Source organism: Pangasianodon hypophthalmus, chromosome 5 (genome assembly GCF_027358585.1).
Source record: "Pangasianodon hypophthalmus isolate fPanHyp1 chromosome 5, fPanHyp1.pri, whole genome shotgun sequence".
Taxonomy (NCBI): domain Eukaryota; kingdom Metazoa; phylum Chordata; class Actinopteri; order Siluriformes; family Pangasiidae; genus Pangasianodon; species Pangasianodon hypophthalmus.
Genome location: NC_069714.1, coordinates 27,809,730 through 27,834,094, shown reverse-complemented (window position 1 = coordinate 27,834,094; position 24,365 = coordinate 27,809,730). Strand labels below are relative to the sequence as shown.

The 24,365-nt window shown below is 37.9% G+C and overlaps 2 protein-coding genes across 2 annotated transcripts in view; both read right to left on the bottom strand.

Moving 5' to 3' along the window:
• map2 (microtubule-associated protein 2) overlaps positions 1 to 17,830 on the bottom strand; it is a 128,076-nt gene extending 110,246 nt beyond the window's left edge. Inside the window, exon 1 of the mRNA XM_026912796.3 lies at positions 17,769 to 17,830. The gene's annotated coding sequence lies outside the window, so the exon portion shown is untranslated. The remainder of the gene's footprint in view (positions 1 to 17,768) is intronic.
• A 5,795-nt stretch (positions 17,831 to 23,625) lies between these two features.
• The window catches only part of kansl1l (KAT8 regulatory NSL complex subunit 1-like), a 41,837-nt gene continuing 41,097 nt past the window's right edge, over positions 23,626 to 24,365 (bottom strand). The window contains exon 17 of the mRNA XM_053234338.1: positions 23,626 to 24,365. This exon is cut by the window's right edge and continues 874 nt beyond it. The gene's annotated coding sequence lies outside the window, so the exon portion shown is untranslated.

Here is a 24,365-nt window from a genome sequence, read left to right as displayed (position 1 = left end):
GGGAACTAAATCTGGAATGAGATGTTCAACAAGCCCATATGGGTGTGATGGTCAGGTGTCCATACTCTTGGCCATATGGCTAAAATGGCAATAATTTGGCCTTTTGGCTAAAAATAAATCCATAATCAAACTCAAGTTTAACAGTTTGTAAATTTTACAGTTTTAATGCAACACTACTGTTTTGCCGACGGTTTGTTGGCTAAATCCTATATTGTGATACATCCTCAAGTATTAGGATATGAAATTTTTGGCATGTCATCCACCCTGTATATTAATAGAGTTGGCTACATGGGTCTATGGCATGAACAGACATGTAAACAAGATTGGTCTGTCTACATATGTAACAGATCACCTCAGGCTGTTCCTGAGTTCAAGGACTGACTGATAATAATGATGCACAGCGTCAGCACTTTTCCCTCAAATAGCCTTGTTTTCTGGCTAACAAATGGAGACTTCTATGTTTCTCCGTACTCCCTCCTCTTTAAATGTGGGCATTCCTTTAGCCTAAAAAGTGAGTCACTTGGGAAAAGTGAACTAAATCTGAAACAGGATTTCTCTACTGTCCTACTTTTTTACCCTAGATGCTAGTCCAAAGGTTATTTCAGGTTCAGACACTGATTGACCGCCTAAAAGAGATGGAGATGGAGAAAATTGAAAGCACCAGTGGCAGTTTTCAGAAATTAAAAAATGGCCACTATCTCAACAAGAAGATTAAGAAAGATAATATCAAGGTGCATTCTTTGAGAAATGGGTCAAATCTGAAAAACCTGCTCTGCTGCACGTACTCTAATGAAACTGAAATATCACACACTTGTATAAACATAGATGGGAAGATCAGATGGTGCTCCCTGCTTTTTATTACGTTTGCTAACACACTGTTTGTATGCAGTCTAATTCGATACGTAAGTAAAGGATCAGCTGCTGATTGAGATCAGTGATTGTGTTTTTGAGAAGCTTTGAGGTGGAGTAACAGAGGCATACCATGTTCCTTCCGTTCTCTGTAGGGCGGAGAAATGTCTGGTCCTCTAAATGTAAAAAGAGGTTCTCATGAACCCATTTTTTAGCTCACATTTGGCCGATGAGTGAATTCACGAGCCGAGTGTGTGAATGGTGAAAAGTGAGAAGTGCTTTCACAGTTTTATTATGCATGCTACTGTTCTGCACAATAACATATGTGTCTCTGCTTTCTAGCAAAAGTTCTGGTTTTCCTCCTATAATGTAACATCTGGCGAGGGAATATGAAACTTTCTCTTGTTTCGACTGAAAGTTACTTGTATTTTTTTTAAAAATGCAGACACATCCGACAACAGGTGTGTTTTACAGTTCAACATAAATAACACTGCTAGAAGCTATTTATTTATAATTTTACTGAGCTAATGAAAAAAAATTAGCTCCGTTGTTAATCAAAACCAAGTCAAAGAATAAACCCAAACCAAACCCCAATTCCACAGTGCATTTAAAGTAGGCGTGAGCGATATAACAAATACCATTTCCACGATACACAGTATGAATCCTGATATATAGGTTTGCCCACAAACAGTCAGCAATACAGTAAAAACCTATAAATAATAATGCATTTGCTTATTATTAATAAACATATTTATAATACTATTAATTTTGTTTACACTGGAAAACAATGTTTGCAGGTAGAAAGTGGTACAATGGGAGCATGATGCAATCATGTCAACATGGACAAGAATCTCAAAGGAACGTTTCCAACACCTATGCTGTGAAGAATTGAGGCCCTGGAGTCCTATCCAATATTAGTATGGCGTTTCTAATAAAGTGGCCAATGTGTGTGCATTTGTAAACTCAATAGGTGACTTTTATGCGTCAGACGGCTTCAAGGAGTCGATGTAAATTCGTAACAAATCTAAAGTTTAACAGACGTGACAGGGAGAATGAGACCTGATACCCATGAGCACTAATGTAGCATCAAATCAGTGTGTGACATCTTTTTATAATAAATGTACGACTTTATACTTGACTGTATACCTTAACCTGAGTGAAGAATATGAAGCTATATTTCAACTTTTAGCACAGGATTTATTTTTGATGAATAATTTTACTTTTACATGAGGAAAGAATTTCAGGTGGTGGTACTTTAACCATCTCTCTATATACAATTCTATATATTTTGTATTTTTCACTGTCTGTATTAGATTTGTGTAATATTGCACTTGTAAATGTGTAGTTTGTTCTGTTCTGGCCCACATGCTGTGCTTTATACTGTTATACTGTCTATCTATATTTCTACTTCACTTCAACTTTATTTCAATGCATGCCGCTGTAACAAATCAATTTCCCACCAGAGATCAATAAAGTGTCATTTAATCCTCATAATAAAGCGACGCACACAAGCAACTCCACACACAAATCCCTGGGAAACACATCAGACAATGTGCATCTTCACATTTTTGCAAATATTCTCACCAGACAGTGTTTATAAAACATTTTAGAAGCCAGTCAAATCTTTAATATGCCTAATTAAATGCACAATTCTCCATTAAACACGTAACAACATCAGCCTGAGCTGTAAAGAGAAGTAATAAAGCACTGCAACTTTCCAGAGTAAAACTTTTGTAAGGCTGTCGAGTGTGTGTGAGTGTGTGACAATGTGTGTGTGTGTGTGTGTGTGTGTGTGTGACATGAACAGACTTAGAGGCTTTGCTTTCATGAGAGGAGCCCAAACCATTCATGATGTGTGTGTGTGTGGGAGTGTGTGTGTGTGTGTGTGTGTGTAAGACAGTCCACCCCCGTCAGATGGTTCAGTCCATCCTGCGGCACGGCTACAGCTTTAAGGCAGCAATTCCACACAAAATAAAATGTACACCATCCTTCAGTCAGTCAGCCAAGATAGATTTGGCGTTTCTTAATTTTTGCTAACATTTAAAAGAAGTCCAAAGCTACCAGTTTAACATCGTGCAAACTGCATACAATAATAATCACCATGTCTTCACTGATTAGATGCCTTTTTGTCCAAACTGTTCCTTTAACGTCGCACTTCATCAATACACACTCTGAAAGCACGCAGCGCACACACACACACACACACACATACACACACACATGCGCACACACACACCTGCCCACGCGGAGGTGTTGCATTCACACACACTCACACAGCACAGCATCCAAGCGGCATGATGGAGGGAGGAGTGGAGCGCTGGCTAATGGCACAATGAGTCAGCACAGTCACTCTGCATCCTTCAGGCTCTGAACACCTACACCTGCTCACACACACACACACACCTGCTCACACACACACACACATGCTCACACACACACACATGCTCACACACATGCTCACACACATGCTCACACACAAACACACACACACACATGCACACACAGACACAGACACAGACACACACACCCACACACACACCTACATACCATGGTATAACAATAATACATGCTTCAAGCTACACACACACACACACACACCTCTCATACCTGTACTTTGTGTGCAATGTCAGTACACAAACTGCTTACAGTCTGCATATTATTCCACCCACATTCACTCTCTCTCTCTCTCTCTCTTTCACACACACACACACACACACTTAGTATATAACAGTTCCTCACAGCCCACACATTAGCCCACACAGACACACACACACACTTTGTATATAACATTTCTTTATAGCCCACTCATTAACCCCTCACCACACACACACTTACACACACATACACACACCTCCTTAAAGCTCCAGCATACAAACCTGCACCGTGTGTAATATCAGTACACAAATTGCTTACAGTCCGCATATTATTCCACCCACACACAAACACACACACGCACACACACACACACACTCTTTCTCATTCATACACACACACACTTCGTATATAAGAGTTCCTTAAAGCCCACTCATTAACCCCACCCACACACACACACACACACACACACACACACTCTTTCTCATTCATACACACACACACACACACACACACACACTTAGTATATAACAGTTCCTTACAGCCCACACACACACACACACACACACACACACACACACACACTCTTTCTCATTCATACACACACACACACACACACACACACCCACATACACACAAACACACACAGCTGTGTAGAGCCCACGCACACTTCAGCTCCTCAGCACTCTGCCTGCTGCCTCCGTCCCTCACCACCTACACCACTGTCTTACACACCTGCAATACACACCGATGCCATCATGAAAGACAGAGAGAGAGACAGAGGGAGAGAGAGAGAGATAAAGAGATGCGGTGAATGAAACAGATAAAGAGAAAGTCAGATCAATGCAGGAACACTTAAGAGAGATCTGGAGAAAGCGAGAGATAAAGATGTAGCTGAGAGAGAGAGAGAGACTAAGACAGGAGGTATTATAAACGAGAAAGAGGGAGAGATATATCTCTTCAGAATGACTTGTATTATTTTATTTTAGATGTGATGATGTAAAGTACACATGTAGGACTCGAGTCCAGCCTCGAGATGTTTTCTGTATTGACTTGGACTTGTCTCAGACTTACTGACATTTGTACTTGGACTTGTCTTGGTCTTGAGTTTGTAAAATGAATGTTTGTGTTTACATTTCTTTCTGAATGCACAAAGTTTGACAAGTTGTAATTCTTTCTTCTAGAAAAAAAAGCCCACTCATTGGCGCATTGCACAAATCTAGCTAACTAGCTGAAGTAAAGGATATGATTGTTTTCAGTATCGATCCTGACTTGGCTTTAGGACTCGATCTTGACTCAATCTTGGCTAGTTCTGCTCTTGGACTTTACAATGGCGGTCTTTATTACAGCCCGACTGTAAAGCCACAAATCCAGATGATCAGCTTGAATGTATCCTTGAAACAATCCTATGTTGCGTGTGTTCTGATGTTTCTTCATTTTCCCACTCATAACTTTATTTCCTACCTGCAATTAATTCCCATTTAAGTGTTCATGATACGAGACGACTTGATATTTGATAATGTTAGAAGTTAAAAAAATAAAGAAAAGAAGTAGAACTCAATGCCAATGGCATCACCAGGAATGGTTTCACCGCTAACATGTCTAGTCCTTCTTCTTACTAATTTATATGCCATTATATACCATTAAATACCATTAAAATATAGCTCGATCATGTTTGGATCAATGCCAAAATGTAATCAGTTCATCTGGTGGTAGCCGGGATAAGTCCATACAAATCCTAACCACTTGTTTAACCACTTTTTTGTTTGTTTGTTTGTTTCTTTTAAGATATTGCACTAACAAAACTTTCCTACCAATAGACGAACGGACCATTTGGATTTTTCCCGTTTAAATATAATGATCGTTGTAATTATTTATGACTCACAGGCTGCAATCATTGACTGCTAATAGGATAGATTTAAATATAGATAGATTTCATTAAATAAAATAACACCATTATTATTATTATCACCATTACATAGTCTACCCAGTGGGCTCAAACATGGCAACAATAAAAAATGTGTCAAAGAATGTGTCCTTCTTTTGTATGTCCCTAAAAATTCAACGATTTAACCTTCGAGATCAGACCAGCAAGTACATCATTTACAAAGCAGCAAAATACATATTTTATACACTATCATTTATGATTCCTTCTGTTTTCATTTACTCTCATTTTTGGCTTTTTTAAATTTTGTATAGCAGGGACAGAAAGAAGAAAATAATAATGATATAAAATCTAATAATGCATAGTAATAGTAGTATAAAAGTAATATTAAGTTATGTGACAGTAAAAGTTTAGCCAAATAATAAAGACTAGTTAACAGCAAAAGTTGTATATGTTTTAGCTATTTTTTAGCTTTTTCTAATTGATGCTTTGGCAGCTGTTGGTAACTACAAACCATGCCAATAAATCCATTTGTATGGTAAAGAAAAAGAGAACTAGTATGGATGTGAGATAAAGAAAGAGGACAGAGAGCATAAGAGATAGAGACGAAGACAGATGATGCATCTTAATCTTCTCCTTTAATGGTCCATTTGGACAGGAAATCACGGCTCACCCATGCCGTGTATTCGAGGCGTATCTGATCTGGAGGTCTATCAAACTGACAATCACAAGCATGTTCATCTTTGGTCCACATTCATCCACCTACAGCGACGCATCAGAATTCAATCATGTCTTTTACCAGCTTATCATTCATAATATTATTAGAATTTATGTGTAATATCTACACTGAGTTGCCAGTTTAATTCAGTTTTATTCATATAGCGCTTTTAACAATGGACACTGACACAAAGCAGCTTTACAGAAATAAATACATTCAGGATATAAATTGTAAATGTATGAATTTATCCCTAATGAGCGAGCCAGAGGTGACAGTAGCAAGGAAAAACTCCCTGAGAAGACATGAGGAAGAAACCTCGAGAGGAACCAGACTCAAAAGGGAACCCATCCTCATCTGGATGACACTGGATAGTGCGATTATAAATAAATCCCTTCTATAACTGTGTACTATATGGACAAATAGTGTAACCATGAAATTCATTACAGTTTTCACATGAAATCTATTTTGTTGAAGTTTTCAACTGTTCACTGATGGACAGTTTACTAGCTACTACACCTGGACACTTTACAAATGATCAACGTATGTGAGAATAAATGACACAAAAGCCCATATTTACAGGAAATTAATGGGAAGTATTCAGAAAATGTGAACAAAATCCTGAAAAGATTAACGCAGCAATCAATCAGGACAAGGCCGTAAGTTCATACAGAGAGTACATACATACAGTGTATTGCCAAGGAACAAATGAAGCAGGCTCCACAGCTATAGCCAACAGAAAAAGAAAATTTCAAGCTTAAAATGAGTAAACATATCTAGAAATAAGCTTAATAATCTAATAAAGAGAAATATTAATTGAATTTGGCTATATTCGAAATATTTTAATGTGCTAAGATATCTTTTTTTACAGTGCATTACCAGGAAAGAAGATTTCCTGATGACTTGATGACTAATGATCTTATGACACACTGACACCTCTTGAACATGTTAGCAAGTGAATATATCTTGAATAGCAACAGATTTATCTAACATTTCTCAATATGGGACTACAATGAATAAAATATGAAATCCGTAATCCTACTTTATCTATTTTGCTAATTTCAAGTTTGACATTGTTTTGTTCTGTTAGCAAAAATCTTTAACAGTTTCAAGCCTATAGAAAGATGCAAAATTATTAAATTATCTGTCAAAAGAACAAGATGATTTCGAGGTTGAAATTAGGGGGAAAATACCTAGAAATAAGCTTAATCATCTACCATAATCTTATTATGAGATATACTGTATTAGACACATTCATCTGTATTCAGGACATTCGTACTTTTTCTTTTTTGCAGATATAAAACATGAGCACAATGAAATTAACGGCTCAAGAAAAAAAGCCTCAAATCATTAAAAAACTGAAGAAGAAATTTGTCTGTAAAAATGAAGTGATCAGGAATGAAGAAGTTTTTCCCATTTGTTCTGCAGATAACATTCTTCCTCAGATGAATGGTACAGGATGATTTACAAGACGTATAAGATCGTTTACGAGCAGTTAATGAGCAGCAAACTGAGAACACGGCATAAACAGCGCGAAGACACCAGTGATCAACAAACTGTAAATTACACCAAATCCATTAACGTCCCATATTTTTAATATGAATCTGATTCGGAATAACAACACTGACTTATCATTGTGTAATATCTTATTCATCGCCAGTCATTTAAAAACTGCACTCATTCTGCATACGACTATGTACACACAATTCAAAGTAAATCTTTAAACCCTTCTTTAGTGTCCGACTGACACAGATTTGCATTATTTGCAAATCAAAAAAACAAAGGCATAAAAATCATACTTTCAGCAGAACCATGGCCAGTTTCAAGGCTCTTGCAAGAGGTCTTGTCTTAAAGTTTTAATCCTGTGGTTATCAACATCTCAGTCATTGTGTTACACATTAGTTTTAGCTCTTAGTTGGTCATCACTGTCACCTCCGTCACCAGTGTTTCTCCTGAACCCCATTTCACTATGTGGCTCATCTCTGGAGCAAGAACTATTCAATTATCAAAATAGTGTGAGAACGAAATATTTAAATACAAAATGTCTCAGTTTAAAACGACACATTCCTGAATCATCGACTGACTAAAACACTTCATTATTTTGAATTTTGTTGTTGTTTTGGCAGGTTCAGGTTTTCATCACTTTACTTCCACATGGACAGATTCTCTGAAGAGGCTCCTTTTGTGTGTTACACAGTCCTCATTACTCTGATCACATGACCACTGTTTCCATGGCAGGCGTTGCCGTGGTGAGGCAGATCAGTATGGATTGGGACACTAACCGCTCGCTGTGTTATGGTGCTCCAGCAAAAGAAAGAAATAAAAGAGGCATATACAATATACAGTCGGGTTAAAAAATATCTGAAATGCATAACTATATGAGTCATCTTTTATCTAGTCTATAAGCCTTTAGTAAGTAAATAAGTCTTGAACTACTTTTCAGATCCAGTTTGCTATTTTTTCCACAAAACCCACAATATTTCCATTGGCCACCACTCCAGTACCAAAGGTTCTAGTTGGATAGCTTTTGGTACCTGCTCAAGACCAACAGAGCTTGATCTTCTGAGCTGTGGTCTTCTGAGTTTGATCTCAACCAGTATAAGCTGGTTAACCAAAGGGCAGACAAAGGAGCAGCGTTAACCACCAATATAGATTAAAAAAATCTGCAATTTGTCATGTATGAGAAATATCTGATCTGGATGTTTATACAATAGCAAATAAACTGCACGGATCTTGATATTTTCAAATCTAGTTTGCTAGTTTTTTCCACAAACTACTGAATCCTGTGCCACCAGAAAACTGGAACTGTGCTTCTTCCATTTGCCACCAGTCCAGCACCAATGGTTCCAGTTGGATAGTTGTTCGTATCTTCTCAATCCTGGCAACAACAGTTAAGCAAATGGTCAATCCGACAGCAAAGCCAATCAGGTAAAAAAAAGAAGAAATCTGAAATGTGTCAAGTATCTGAGGCATATCTGATTTGGAAGTCTATAAAACAGCAAATAAATTGCATGGATCTTGATGTCTTCAGATCTAATTTGTGAGTTTTTCCAAGACGTACTGGATCCTTTGGCACCAGAAAACTGGAACTGTGCTTCCTACATTGGCCACCAGTCCAGCACCAATGGTTCCAGTTGGATAGTTCTTCATACCAGTTCAATACTGGCACCAATATTATCTAATCTTCTGAGCTCAGGACTGCTTTTTTTCTGAGCTTGATCTCAACCAATTAAATCATTTTTACTGTCGTCACTATGGTCAATCCAGTCATCTCTGAAGATGGTGGAACACTAGACCTAGATCCTTAACTAGAAACTAGACCTTCTCCTGTTTGAACTAGTTCTTGAGAAAACATTTGCTCATATATCAACAAAGTCACGTCAGGATGCTATCACCAGAATCCAGTGTATTTTATTTATTTGGGCTTAATAGCCTATTTGGATGGGAAAAGTTTCCCAGTGACAAATTCAAGGATAAACCAAAATAAAGTGTGTTAGTAAGGTGTTGGGCCACCATGAGCCAACACCAAGCTTCATTACTTCATGTCTTTGAGTCTACAAGTCTCTGGAACTACACTGGAGTGATGAACAGTGTTCTTTTAAAAGATATTCGCTCAGTTGATGTTTTGATGATGGCAGTGAAGATCATTGTTTAACACATCACTCCAAAATCTCCCACAGGTGTTCAACTGGCTTGAGATGTGGTGAGTGTGAAAGTCATTGTATATCATTTACATCATTTTCATCCTCATCATACCATTTAGTCAGGCCTCGTGCCCTGTGGATATGGGGCAGGGTCACCCTGGAAGAGACCACGCCCATCAGGACAGCAGTGTTTCATCGTAGGATAAAAATCAGTCAGAAAAACTGCAGTATTGATCTGATAAATAAAAAACAGAGCTACCAAGTTTTTTATCTTTTAATTTGTCACCTGTTTGTATGTTTATTAAATATGTTTGTGATTAAAGAGATGGAAATGTGAAATGATGTATGCACTGTCATGACACAAAACACACACACACACACACACTTATAACCTGAAGTGTATTTGCACTCTGATATATCACTCTGATGTTTATTGTAATACTTTTTTACAGAGCTTGTGTCCATGCTCGCTGGGTTTAATAATTGTGTACAAGGAACACAATAACTTTATAGCACAATAGCTAAAGTCATCAGGACTCCAATCTGTCTTCCACATGGACGGATCCTCTAAAGAGCCTTCTTTTGTGTTACATCTTTCCAGTACTGAAACCTTATCAGCACTCCGTCAGGGAGATTTAATAATGTGTGTAAGCTTTTGTTTGGGGTGAACACATACATTACACAAGCTTTTAACATTAACATCCATGAACTGGCAGTCCATTCACAGCAAGGCCCTCGTATGCAAGGCCACGGCAGAGCAACGTAGCCAATTAAAGCAGACTGAAGCTCGAACCCTGAGATTGTGCCAGGTCTCACAACTGAAGAGATGATAAAAACTTCAAGCAAAGAATATCAGAAAGCAAGAAAGTTACGGACATCTACATCTTCCTACGTCTGATCTCTCCACTAAACAAGAAAAAAAACTTCTCAGCTTCTATTTGGACAACCCTTGTATCTGCAGCTTATCCAATGAGATGCTTGAGAAAAACAAGATATTTTCTCCTTAAAATGTCCCCTTTCTATTTATATTTCTTCCTCATACTGTCCCCTTTCTCTTCAAAGTTCATCTTTAAACTTTCTCCTTATAATGTATCCTCTCTCTCTCTACATATACATATATATATATATATATATATATATATATATATATATATATATATATATATATATATATCTCCTTATTTCTCTTCATTCTTTCTCCTCATACTGTCTTCACATTTTCTCCTCAAAATGTCCAATTTTTCTCGTCACACTCTCTCCTTCATACTGTCCCCTTTTTCTTCATAGTTTCTCCTTCATACTGCCCCCTTTTTTGTCATCGTTTTTCCTCCTACTGTCCCCTTTCTCTTTTTTTTCTCACATTTTCTTGTCATACTGCCCTATATATCTCTTCATACTGTCCCCTTTTTCTCACCATAGTTTCTCCTCCTTATGTCCTCGTTTTCTCACCAGTTTCTTCTTGTCCCCTTTCTTTTCACATTTTCCCTGCCATACAGTCTCTGTCACTCTGCATAATGCCCCTCTTCTTTCTCTTCATCCTTATGCATCTCCTTATACTTCATTCTCATGCTGTCCCCTCTCACTCTCCCTTTTCTCTTCACATTTCCTCCACAAAATGTCCTTTCTCTTCATAGTTTCTCCTCTCTCCCCCCGTTTTTCCTTACCCTGTCTTCTCTTCCCCCTCATCATCTCACTCCACCTCCCTACACTGTCATCTCTTTCTCCTCATACTGTCCCCTCGCACTCTCCCAAAATGTCCTCTTTCTCTTTACCTTCTACTCAGAATGTCCTTTCTCTTCATAGTTTCTCCTCTTTTCTCCTCTGAATTTCCTTACACTGCTCTCTCTTTCCCCTCATCATCTCACCCCCCCTCCTTACACTGTTCTCTCTTTTCTCTCTTTCCCCTCATCATCTCACCCCCCCTCCTTACACTGTCCTCTCTTTCTCCTCATACTGTCCCCTCCTTCCTTGAGCATTTTAGGTCATGAAGATCCCAGCAGTGGCTCTCTGGCAGTCCTTGGATCTAAACTTCCTGTTATGCAGAACTTCAGCCTCGGAGCTCCTGCTGTCCTTCATGCGCACTCGTGCCACTCAGCCTTCAGCTTACACAGGAAATAACCCAGAGAGTAAGCAGTATATGCCAAGTAAAAAGTCTCTATATGCTACAGAGCAGAGACCCTCATTAAAGCAGCGTTTCATGACACTGTAATAAATCCTGATCTGTGGAAAAGTTTTGGACGAGATTTCAAAATCTCACCGGCTCGGTTTTAAACGCTGGGCAATTTATAGAGCAATAACAGGACATATTACTCGCTCTCCAGCTCGCTGTGTCCGTGCATTCAATATGTTATTGAAGAGGGAGAAGAGCCTCAAGTACACACACACACACACACACACACACACACAAACTGGGGTTTCTGGAACTCTCAACAGGCCACATCAACATAAACAAACACACACCCACACACAGTTGAGCTAATTAATGACCTCTCTGGAGAAGAAATCACAGATGAACTGGGCTTTATTAGAGCAGGGGGGTGCTTGTTAGATGTTTTTATTTATATCAGCGAAAAAAGGATTAAAAATCATTCAAGGAAACCACGGCCAAGACCACAAGCAGCCAAAACAGGTGATAAAGAAAAAGTCTGACGTGCAGATCAGCGCAGCTGTGTGTATACACGCACGTGTATACGTGATTCAGAGTAGAAGATCTGGGTTAAACATTCTGAATCAGTAACGGGAAGAAATCGTTTGTTATCATATTACTAATTATGGTCATATTGTTATTTGTAGCTTTTTTTAATTACAAAAATTATTTACTTATTGCTTAAATGATTACTTTCCTTATTTCCTATCTAGCAGATTTTCTAATTATTAGGATTTAACCTTGAAGTTGAGCCAGAAATATTAATACAGGGGGGTTCAAAAACTTTTGACTGGCAGTGTAGCTCTTGGAATAATCCATCTCTTACTGAAACACTGGTGTAGCACCCAATTGTACTTTTTTATCTGACCCAGTCATGTAGGTTTTTTTAATTATTATATTTATTTTTCATTTTCAAACACAGTGAATGTTAAGAACATGATTTCTACATCTTAAATTCATCACAATTACGCTGGTGTAGCGTAATTACTTTCACCCTATTGTCAGGAGATCGTAAGTTTGAACCTCGACTATGCCACAGCCATCTATGGTCATGAGTCAAGAGAGCAAAATTGGGTGTGCTGTCTGGGTGGGAGGGGCATACTCCCTCTCCCCCTGTCAATCACAGCGACACTAGCCAATCGTGGGAGTCTGTGAGTTCATGTATGTAGAATAGGGTGGATAGTGCTTTCCTCCAAGCCTCAGTTCGAAAAGATGTGGTTGGTTGGCTCCATGTGACTTGGAGGAAGCACGTGTTAGCCTTCATCCTTTCTGGTTGGTAGATGTCATATGATGGGAGAGAGCTGGATGATGGGTGGTAATATGAGAATGTGCTAATTGTTTGAGTAAAATATTGCTAAAAAAATTCCTACCTTCTCTTAATATTTACACACTTTGTAAGCGAAGGTTTTGCAAACACAAATCACAGTGAGATCATTTTTTGAGATATTTATGAGTTTTTATAAATATGTTTAATCTCCATTAATGATTATAGTTAAAAAAGGCAGCACCTTCTTAACTTGCTACAGACTTGTACTAAGAATATACAGAAATGTCCATGATAATAACATTGTGTATGTGGAATATTGTTATGTATATTATCAGCACGTGTATTCAGAACATGCTGTTAGATCTACGTTCATCCTTCATTACTGTTTCAGCTCTTAGCCATATGCTGTAGTGCTACATGTTTGGTAACGCTGGCCTCTGTGGTGAAGTGAGCTTTATTACAACATGCAGTCCTGGTCTGGGAAGTGACCTGTTTTCTGAATGAACACTGAGGTCATTGTGTTGTGGGTCCCCTCTTTATGCAAATGACCCCTTTCTCCTAAAGAGTACCCCACCAAACACACACTCACACACACGTTCTATCCTCACCACTACCACCACACACTTGATCATTACCCTATTTTCCTCTCCCTGCTTCTGCAGGAAGTCTGTATGTAGACAAAAGCAAATCCATCTGGGAGCGAGCTTGGCCACGCAGAACATTTTGAGAAGAATGTATACAACACCGATGCCAAAACCAAAACTTTGGGGAGCTGCAGGAAGATTTCAGAAGATGAGGTATATACTGGCAGGAAATATGCTGAACTGTACAACGAGACTCTCGGTTTGTACTGCACGTCTAATCTTAGCAGCAACAAGTAGCATCCATCAAGCTTGTGATTAAAAAAACCTCATGCCATGCTGACATGACGTGAAGGACTATATGACCAGCCCTTCAGTCAGTACTCAGCCAGACACACTTAACTACAAGAGACAAGCTCCTTAGCCAAGCTATAGGCTTTTCCACTGCAGCACACCATTTTAGGCAATGTGGACTTTGGGTAAAATCTCTCTGTAGCCATGATTTTTCAGGACTTGTGGTGGTGACTCAATGGTTAAGGCTCTGGGTTACTGATCAGAAGGTCAGGGCTTCAAACCCCGGCACTGCCAAGCTGCCACAGTTGGGCCCTAGAGCAAGGTCCTTAACCCTCTCTGCTCCAGGGGCACAGTATCATGGCTGACCTTGCACTCTGACCCCAGCTTCTTAACAAGCTGGGATATGCAAAGAAAAGAATTCCACTGTGCTATAATCTGCATGTGACAAATAAAGGCTTCTTCTTCTTCTTTTAAATCAGCTTGGACTAATTTATCTATGACTTGAGGCTTGACTGTGTGTAAATGCAGTCTGTCTAACCAGTCCTACCTCATTCCATGTCCAAGCAAAACCAGCTCATCCCTGTCTATTTTATAAAAAGTCCATATGCTTACATGAATATCTGTACTGCTCACATTACATGACTTTTATCACTTGAGATCTGTTGCTTTGTGGTTGTAGCAGTGTGCACATTAAACAAACGACTGTAGACGAGGCTCAAACACTACACTTGTCACCTGTAGAGATCCCCAACAAAGCTTGGCTGATCCCCAACTCCTGCATAGTTATGAAAACAAACACGACAGTTGTCTATCATGTGCTGTCCTTGAAGAGTGACTGGCTGTGATGGCTCGAATTTATACAGAAACAAGAATCAGATGTAATAAAAAAGAGAAAAGTGGAAGAACTGGTTTGTAAGATGCGGGCAGTTAGGATTGCCTGTTCTGCAAAGAGAACTGCAGGTATAGTGCAAAGAACCATAGCTATTTTTATATCGTGCATTGCTAGGAATTGTGTTTTTTTTTTTTTTTGGCAGCTCTGGATGATAGAATTGCATTCAGGATTTTCTATAGGACTTTCATTGGCTGTTGCTCATTGTTGTTCTTGCTACATGTCAAAGAGATGCTCGCACTACAAGATTCATCACAGAGAATTTCAAATATCGTTTGATCAAGCTGGGGGAGGGGTTGTCACAATTCCCCAAAAATATGCTGTGCTTGACTAAAGCTCTAGACTAGGACAGCATCGTTGTTGACACTCACCTGCGAACTTTATGTACATCTGGAGAATTAAAAGCGACGTCCACTAGATGGCACGTCAGAAACAAAACATCCCTGTTCATCAAATTTCCAAGTCAAACTGTAATGTTTAGCAATTTCATGCACTGAGATGTTAAGCACACTCACAGGCTCTGTGTCTCTTTCAAACTTTCTGCCGTCATTGTGATTGTTGTCATTAGCTGCATCTCAAATCGAAAACATTGATCTTACATTCGAAAGTATTTACGAAACTAGAAAATCGAGAAGACTGGTATGCAAAACAGACCTTTCGGTAGATCTTTAGCTAGTTTGTTTAGTCAGTTGTGGACATAGCATCACATAGTTCTATAACCGCCACAACTATTAGTTGGTTATAATGTGTAGAATTAATTTCTGAGAGCATGCACAAGTGACGCTCCAAACAACCGCAGGATATCTTGTGTGAGCATACACCTAGTTCAAAGCTAGTATAATTCTGGTCTTAGTTTATGACAGGGTAATCATTGATAAAAAAGTGCATTTGGCTTAATTTAACTAATCTCAGCCCAACTTCACTTCTAATTTACGTGTGTTACAGAGCAGGCTGGAGAAAGGCCGCAAGACTTCATTGATCCAGGCAACATGACTCATGGGCTTTTCATTACCGATGCATTGGATGAATATACAGCACCATCGCCCACAGGCTGTTTACAACGGATGGAAATCAATGCCCACGACGGCACACCGTGGGAATCTGATTAGGCTTTGAGTACCTGTATTCCACTCAATCATCCTCCCTCCCTCCCTCCCTCTCAGCCAGACTGCAGATACCGCGCTACTGTTTCAACCATGATGGCTTGACTCTAAAATGGAGGACAGACAAAAGAGACGCAAACCCACTTCACGTGGAGAGAGAGTACGATGCAGAGAGGTACACTCCACGCAAGATACAAAACCCATGGACAAAGGCATTCATGTTGGAAATGTCAGTAAATTCGTAATAATCTGTGAAGAACTGTTCAGATTGTAATGACGTCCTTTTGACATTAATTCTATGAAACATCTCACATGGACTCTCCTGAGCTGAAGAAGTGTATTGAAATGGTGGATGACTCAGCTACGTGCTGGTGGAGGTGGAGGTGTAGGAGGGAGGGGGTGTCGCTCTCACATTTTCTTATCTGATTTTCACCCAGTTGCTAGTTGAAGGACCAGCAACATCACGATATCGTGATCTGACAAAACGTCCAACCAACACCATGATGATAAGATAAATCCAGCATGCTAGCAAGCTTACAACTCGAGATCTGTACAAACATCAGACGTCTCAAACTGTTCGTCTGAACGTCTCGTGCATGCTGAGCATCTGAGGTGAATGAGGGCATCCAGCAGCAGAGTGACGCTGCAGAAATGTGTCTCACACACACACACACACACACACACACACACTCCCCACACACGGCTTCATCAACGATCGAGTGAGTCGACAGCCATTGATCTGTGGCTGTGTGACATTGCACAAGAGCACATTTTGATGTTTTAGACAGATCTACATGATCTATAGCCATCTTGATCAAAGAACAGATATCTCTTCAAACAACCACCACCATGCTTCTTTGAAAATTTTAGGATAAACTGACCATGAATTAAGTATTTTTGGTCAAAGGAGGAACACAATGAACCTGTAATGGACTTCTGGTTTCTGTTTCAGCACCATTGATGCTGAACCTGAACAGAGTTGTTTTACCGGCTCTCTGCAACACACACACACACACACACACACATACGTTTGTCTCACCATCCTTCCATCCTTGAAATAATTATTAATGCAGCTGATTAATTCTTTGGCACACCTAAACTAAACCCCAATCTCAACCTTTTGTTTAGTAAAAGCTGCAAGACAGATAGATAGATAGATAGATAGATAGATAGATTTTTTTTCTCGTGCAGATATTGTGCGTGTCCAGAAAAGAACAGATTTTTTTTTTTTTTTTTTTGATATTCCTATCCTTGTTGGCACATTTAGTACCCACCAGGATATAAAAACATGCCAACACACACACACACACACACACACACACACACACACACACCCCAGATCATCACTATACCTCCATATAGTCATACTTTTAAATAAAAAACCTGATCTCTATACATAATGAAGCCTATAGACCTGTGTGAAGATCTGGATCCATTCAGAACATCTGTGATCTTTAGAGATCATCTTTAACCAACATCTTTCAAAAAAAAAAAAATCTACTCTAAAAAAACCTTCTTCTGGAACTGAGATCCACACACACACACACACACACATCACCACACTGCAGTCCATGCAAGCACTTCACACGCATTCTTATGAATTGTCTATTCCTGGGACCTGCTGGAAATCTTCTGCTCACAAAGAGGCGCACTGCGTCCTGCAGGTGATTAAAGCTTCTGGATAAACAGTCTGCTCAGAAGCTCTGCAGTGTATCGTTATTAAACATGTGGAACATGCACTGATCATTTCCGCGCCTCTGGTGCGCCTTTAACCCCCGAAATGAATGAGGAACTGCGCCTTACCTGTTCACGGAGTCCGCTGCAGACTGCACGACTCGGAGCGCAGTGACATGCAGGAGGCGGGGCGTCGGAGGACAAAAGCCACGCCCACTCCGCCTACCTACCGTAAATAACCCGAAGAGAGAGCATCTGAATTTAGGGTTTCTAGAATGTTTGATAGAGCATAGAAAACAACAACAACAACAACAACACTACCATCACTACTACTACTACTACTACTACTACTAATAATAATAATAATAATAATATTAATAATTATAATAAGAATAATAGCCTTATGGCTTTATGAAACACTTTATTTTACATTCAGAAAGCCCAAATAAATTGAAATCAGCATATAATACAAAAGGAAATGCATAAACACATTAAGAAAAAAAAAAAACATTCAAAAGTTAAAAAGTAGCAAAAAATTAATAGTGAGTACTGATTTGCCTTTCCTGACCTGAATCCGGAACCTATACTCGGAAAACCTGGAGAATTTGCACACACACACACACACGCACGCACACACACACACACACACACACACTCATTCTCTTCTAGGGGTAATTTAGTGTAGTCAGTCCACCTACAGGAATGTTCTGGAGCTGTGAGGAGGCCTTTATCTGCAGAAGGCAGTGCATGATATCTAGGAGAGTTATAAAAGATATGTATGTCAGGAAGAGTGGGAGAAGAATCGTACTTCTGATAATAATAGGTTTAACACATTTGTGAAACTTAGCACACTAAATGTATTGTTGGTATAGATAGATAGATAGATAGATAGATAGATAGATAGATAGACAGACCTTATTGATCCCATGAGGGAAATTCTTGTGTTACAGCAGCATGGTCAGTAGCAAGATACAACACGTACACACACAAAATATAAAATATAAAATACAATAAGTTAAATTAAATGTAGTGCAGATATGGAACAGTTGTAGATTTGACCAGATTTACGTCAGTATTTACAGAAGTACACTTGAGAAAATCTGGCAGTGAATGATGAATATGAAGAACCTTGAGAATGTAGAATATAATGACAGCAGTCTAAATGATGGTTTTCTTGTAGTAGTGTAATGTGAAAGTGTTATCATCTGTCACACACAGGTGAGTATGAATTCAATTTGCCTTTTTTCATTTTCTCCTAAGGGTCTGCAAAAGTATAGTTTTATTTTAGTATCAAATAATGCTGTTATACTGTATGGCAATGCAAAACTTTTTTTTATCGTCTTTAAATGAAATGGTAATTATTGTAATTAAAATTCTGTCCACAGAGAAAACCCCAGTTCTCGAGCCGGCTACTGGTGATGAGGTGATGATGGAGGAGGAGTGGAGTCTGCGTGTGGCCGAACTCAACAAACATCAGGTTCCCTCATTGGATCTGATCATCACACATTAATCCCAGCGTTATCCGCTGCATCAGCAGGTCAAGCCTGACTAAACCTGGACCATAGAAGGAGTGTTGCTTTTAAATATAGGCTCCTCTGAGGGTCATGTTAAGCCTGATGGCTTTTGTTGTCTCTTGCTGTAAGTGGTCACTTAGGGCCACAATGAGACCCCATTTTTATTTTTAAAACAGATATGTAAAAAAAAGCACACACACGCACAATTTACTATCATTTAACAAAAAGGTTTCAGTATCAGTCTGTCTCAGGAGGCTTCCTTGTGGTGTGAAAAAAACAGAAACTGCAATTTATGTAACTAAATTAAGCAATTAATGTAATTAAAGTCAAAAGATTATGATGAAGCAGTGATCATGAAGCGTTCATATCTATCTGAGCTATCTGAGATCTATCTAGAAAAAAATACAAAAAGAAAAAGAAACTTGTAGAGAAGAAACAGACCCAAATCACTGTTCAGAAATTAATGCCACTTTATTGGATTTTTTCAATTTGTCTGTTTTCTGGCTTTCGCTTTTTTCACGTAAATGAAGTGGAAAAATTTTGTGGCTATAACTAGCTAGTATCTAGATTAAGAAGTGTCAGGCTAACACATGCTAAACTGCTGGCTTATTTAAATGCTTTCAAAATTTAAAAAATAGTTTGGACAACTTGATTTTTATACGCAGTCAAGTTAAAAACTTGTGTCCGTGTTGACGTTATTAAGTTCATGTTATTTAAAACAAGGTGTTGGACGTACTTCTGCCAGCAGTTTCCATAACAGAAAAAACTATAATTTTTGCATAATTTTTTTGTTGTTGAGCCAATGCTTTATTTTTTAGACTGCTCTTACTACTAATTTTACAATTTATTTCAATTTTGATGTTTAACAAACTCTTTTGTAATAGTTATTTTTATTTACCTTAATTTTTAATACATTTATTTGTTTGTTTATTGTTTTATATGTTTTAGGAAGCAAAATTTTCTATGACATTTATAATCAGAAGGAATTCCGCTAGCCAAAAATTATAACTGGGATGGTCTTGGGTCTGTGATTTTTTTTTTTTTTTGTGTGTGTGTGTGTGTGTGTGTGTGAAAACTTGACATTTTACATTTCATTTTGTGCAAAGAAAAGGCTTTTTTGTACTGCTTATCATTTTAATATAATTTTTTGTATATTTGGCCTATCATTACTGTTTTCTAAATTAATATGAAATATGGTGATTAATTTCACATGAAAGCCCTTGTGTCTTATTTACAGTGTGAACAGCCTGCACCTGGAGCTCTGTAGATATTAATGTTTGAACTTGAGCAGGTACAGACAGAAACTGGAGAACTTTAACACTAACAGGATAACGTTTTAAACCTCTAGCCAGTGTATTACAGTGAAATATTTGCTGGTGTAACAGTATACAGAAGCATAAGCAGGCTTCAGTATGAGCCTATTCTCAGTGATTTACGGTAACTAACAGCGTTAACGGGGCTTTCTGGAAGCCGAAGCTCCGCCCCCTGTGAACACACTCATCCTTTTCCTTTCACTTATTCAGCGTTATACAGCACACGGGCTTCATGTGTGTGTGTGTGTGTGTGTGTGTGTGTGTGTGTGTGTGTGTGTTAATCTATACAGTACTATAGAAATGAACCTAAAGTGACAGATTATTAATGTTTTAGGTCTAAACCAGATCATATGCTCGAGAATATTCAGAATAATGAGAACACAAAGGGCTTTTTGGTTCCCAGGAGCCTCAGTGTTTCTAAAATACAATAATATTCATATATTCAATTTTAATATATAAATTGAGTGATTTATATTCTTTAATTTTTTTTTTTGAGCCCACCTACTTACCCCCGAAAGATGAATTCTGTAAAATAAAACATTATTGACATTATGAATATCTGAAATTATTAAATATATATATGTTATGTTAACCATAGAATAGAATAGAACAATATAATATAGATAGATATAATTATAAAATAGAACAGAATAGAATAGAATGTATTTTAACTGAGCAATATAGAATGCAATAAAATTAAACAATATGGAGTAAACTTTAATTTAATTTAACAATACAGAATAGAAAGGAGTAGAATAGAACATACTAGAACAATATAGAATGGAAGAGCATACAATAGAACAAAATAAGATACAGTAGAATGATGTAGAATAGAATAGAACCAAACTGGAAAATATAGAAGAGAAGAGAGCAAAATAGAATACAGTAGAACAATATAGAATAGAATAGAATAGAATAGAATAGAATAGAATAGAATAGAATGGAATAGAATAGAATAGAATAGAATAGGGCAGAATAGAATATGAGTCTGTGCCCATGAGAGCCTCAGAGTCCTGCTCTTGACGCACAGGAGTGGAAGCTGACGTGGTCTTCAGCTGTTGTAGCTCATCCACCTCAAGCTCTGATGTTTTGTGAATGTTGAGATGCTTTTCTGTTCACCACGGATGTAAAGAGTGATTGTTTGAGTTATTATAGACTTCCTGTCAGTCTGACTTCTCTTATCAACCGTCTGGATGTTTTTTGTTTTTCGCACCATTCTGCGTAAACTCTGGAGACTGTCGTGTGTGAAAATCCCAGAAGATCCACAGTTTCTGAAAAGCTCAAACCAGCAACCACAAACACGAACAAATAAAAATACTGAGATGTGGTGGATAAAAAATGTAGAGAAGCCAAACATAGGAGTCACTTCTTTTTGTCACAGTGAAGAAAGAGTGGTTTATTTTCTCTCTCTCTCTCTCTCTCTCTCTCTCTCTCTCTCTCTCTCTGTGTGTGTGTGTGTGTGTGTGTGGATCGTTTCACTGACTCTCAGCAGCAAACCTGCTATTGTCAGAAAAAATAAATAAATAACACTCCACCAAAACACTACGCACGAACCCTAAATCAGAAACATGATGATACTGGATGATTCTGAACCTCAAAATAAACCCCAGATTCTCATATAAAAGACGCCTCCTGGGTTTAAAAAAAAAAAAAAAAAAACTAACATACACAACACAGAACATAAACTCGTCAAGTCGAACTGTGTCAAATAAATAAATAAAATAAATAAATAGAGATTCTGTTGCTCAGCATTCTGTATGGATCTCCTATACGTAATGACATAGAGTTTTGTCTCTTTTATTTTTCTTTCCCTCCACTAAAATTAAAGCTTTTGATTTATTATTATGTCTGATTTATTATTTATGTCATTGGCCCAGTTAGACCCACTTACTGAGAACAAGGTGCGACAGAACAAAAGACTTCCAAAGAAAAAAACATGCATTTAAATGTAATTTAGTTGGAAGGTAACAGGAACAGGGTTCACAGGTATCACACCTATCAGTTTGTGAAAGATTATAACTTTAATGTGAAAAGATTTAGACCTCACAAAGGTTAGATACTAAAAATTAATGCTTGAGAAACACTTCATAAGGATTCATTAAGCACTAGCACGCTTAGCTAATGAGTAATCGCTAGTCAAGTGACTGTAATCATTTGACTGAAAAGCTTTCAATAGTGATTTTAGTGTCGTTTATTTATTACTTTTATAATAATAAATGGAGTCTAAATTCAAATAGTGATTAGACAAAAAAAAATCAACAGGTTTTACTTTTCTTCTGTTCTGATGGCAAGGTAAAAATGGTCACATGACAAAAATCTAGTCCCTGATTGGATGGAAAGATTTCATAAATCAACAATTGTTGCATAAGCATTGGAGCAAAAACGTTCAGCTAAAACATTTGGTGTATGAAGTCGTTAAAGTCAAATGTTGTTTATTGCATGATAAATATTAACACTTGCATCGCCAAAGCTTTGATATAGACTGAGAACAGGTCAGAAAAATAGCAACAGAAACAGATAGATAGATAGATAGATAGATAGATAGATAAATAGATAGATAGATAGATAGATAGATAGATAGATAGATAGATAGATAGATAGAATATGCATATACATACATTCAAAAACAGTCAAAAAGACCAAACACTAGTCATGAACTCTTAGAGTCTATGAATAAAACAGAATATAAGTCTTCTTTATTAGTTTTGCACTCGAGCTACAATGCTAACTTAGCTAACAAGAAGGATTAAAGCGGCCAGCATGGCGTCATGCAAACTGCGTTCTGAAATCATCACACACTCATCGAGATGTTCAGTGTCTCAGATTTGTGTGTGTCGGGGGAACAGTCGTAGCTCCATCTTGAAGCTGGAATGAACATTTCCATCAGCAGATAATTTGGTGTCAGTCCACATCAGCATCAGACTCACAGGCAGGAGTCATGGATCAAAGTACAAGATGCTAACAGTTTATCCTTCTACCACGGGGTTGTGTGATGAAGCTGAGTAACTGCTACTACTCTGAAGTTTATTTCCTATAACAGCACATCCTGAAGTGCTTTATTCCTCTTACACCACAGCAATTTTATTTATTACATCATACTACGCGTCATACCTTTTATCCATTTATATACAGTACTATGCAAAAGTCTTAGGCACCCTATTTTTTTAGTACAAACTTTGTTATAGATTTTTATTTTCTGACTTCTACATTATTGATTCAGTACAAAAACATTTTAGATTTCCAAACATTAGTTTTCCAGCACAAAATGAAATGTTACAGAAAAATGTTTGTATGTCAGTAAAGAAAGCAGCAGATTCCATAAGAGACACTTTTCAGATAAAAACATAATGAAGGCTGCTGAGTTTCGCTGCAGAAATAAGAAGCGAGTCGACAGTCAAAGTCTCCAGAAGAACTGTGGCTGCTTCTGCAAGACGCTCAGTAACACTTCCAGCTCATTTCCTTATAAAACTGCACACACTGCACCTGAGACTACTATATATATATTTTTTAAAGCGGAGGATCGTCACACCAAATATTGACTTTGTTTCATTTATTACTGTTTACTGCTCTTTATAGTATTTTTTTTAATGTAGAAACATTTAATTTCATTATTTTTGAAGGCATCTTTGCTCTACAGCATTTCTTTGCATGTGCCTAAGACTTTTGCACAGTACTGTATATGTGTATATGTATATAGATAGATAGATAGATAGATAGTTAGATAGATAGATAGATAGATAGATAGATAGATAGTTGTGGAACATGCACAAAACAATTATTCCTTGTTCTCACTTATGTTATAGGAGCTATAAACAGTCATTCCCTCAAATTCCTCTCTTTTTTTCTCTCAAAAAGTTATTAAGAAAAAAAATTTATAAAGCATAAACTCCTCTGTCTTG